The sequence below is a fragment of the Bactrocera neohumeralis genome, chromosome 3 (genome assembly GCF_024586455.1).
Source record: "Bactrocera neohumeralis isolate Rockhampton chromosome 3, APGP_CSIRO_Bneo_wtdbg2-racon-allhic-juicebox.fasta_v2, whole genome shotgun sequence".
NCBI lineage: Eukaryota > Metazoa > Arthropoda > Insecta > Diptera > Tephritidae > Bactrocera > Bactrocera neohumeralis.
In genome coordinates, this window is record NC_065920.1 from 56,940,414 (window position 1) to 56,942,316 (window position 1,903).

A 1,903-nucleotide genomic window follows, 5' to 3' on the forward strand; every position below is an offset into this window, starting at 1 on the left:
TCTTTTTAAGGACCAGCCGTAAATTGACAGCATATAATGATTCCATCAACCTTGTTATGTTACTTTAGAATACGGGCCGTCTCAAATCGCCACCTGACGGATTTTGAGAAAAGATTTTAGCTTGCTTCCGTACAAAATTGTTCTCACTCAAGAGCTTAAGCCAGTGAACCACCGTAAATATTGAGTAATTGCTGATTTTGACTTGGCATAAATTGAAAACAAGAACGATTTTTTAAGAAAATAATTTTCCTCGATGAGGCACATTTCCCTCTGAGTGATGCGGTAAATAGAGAAAACTGTCGATTCTGGTGCAAGATAATTCACAAATTATTCATGAGCATTTTTAGTCTGGTGGACGGACGTCAATGGAGAGCGACATAGGTCGATGATAATCCACTTTTTTTGGCCGCAATTGGAAGTGCTTGACCTCAACAACATTTGGTTCCAACAAGTCAGGGCTACGCGCCATACATCATGTACAATAACCGAGTTATTCCGAGTAAAGTTTGGGGGTTCGATTATATCTTGAAATTGTGACAATAAGTGGCCTCCAAGAAGTTGTTATTTAACACCATTAGACTACTTTTGTTGGAGTTATTTTAAATCACTGGTTTTAGCAATAAACCAGACTCTTTTCAAGCTTTAGAAATCAGTATTGAGAGTCCTATTCAAGGCATACACTTTAATTTATGGAAAATGTACTCAAGAAGTGGAGCCAATTTGAATGATGTTATATTTTTAATTTAACTACGTTGATTGCACCTGAACGCAATTGAATTTCCTTAACTAAAAGTTGTTTGTTTTCAAAGAAATCATATACCTCTTATTGGAAAACCCTGTTAATACTTAAGTCCGTGCATATGATGGTAGATATATTAATTGTAGAAATATATTTTGAGTTTTCTTTGTATTACCCCCACAAATGTAATTCGTCTTTGTCACTTTTAATAGAATTTTGCTACTAGTTGAAATATCTGCAACTCCTCTCGACATAGGCGATGTGAAATATCCAATGCCCTAAACACAAACACGAATTTTATTTAAGAAAAACATACATTTATTTAAATGTATACCAGTATATCCGTACCTATACTTACACAAATATACCAATACGCTTCTAAATTCTAATATTTCATTCACTTGCCTATGTTAGAGGATGGTTTAAATTGAAAGCTAAGAAAGTAAAAACAGAAACATCCGGGCTTTTGCAAAAACAAATTAAACTTGGGAAATAAGGAACACATTAATATGTTTATACACACTATAAATGTGTTCATTTGTAACTAACACATGTTAGTTTATAATCGGTTAGATGATAAAAGATTCACCAAATATTTTGGTCAGTTAAGTGGCTTAAATTGTTGATATTAAACTTCAAAAATAACATGTGAGGAAAGGCTAAGTTCGAGTGCTACTGAACATTTAATCCTCATGCAACTTTCATGAATCAAAGCCAGGGAAACACCTTAAGATGTAGACCGCCAACCAGAGGATCGGAATGCTATTTTATATATAACTCATACACTGACCGATTTTACATATTTTTCTCAATACCATATACTATTAACATGCCATATGTATACTACAAAAACAATCATATTGTGTAAAGTCAGCCGGATGTTAGAAAATCCTGATATTAGTTATATGTGGGCTAAGTCACGTTCTCTTCTTTTCATTGAGATAACTCACACATTGCCCGATATATGCGGTACAAAGTCACTTGGAAGTTCGAAAATCTTTATATTAGGCATAAGAAGGCCAAAGAGAGTTTTGGCCCGATGCAGCACATTTTTGATATATATGTATATATATATATATATACATATATATATATGTACCATTGTCACAATTTCAATAAAATATCCGTATAAACTAAAATATACACATTAACCACGTACTAAAT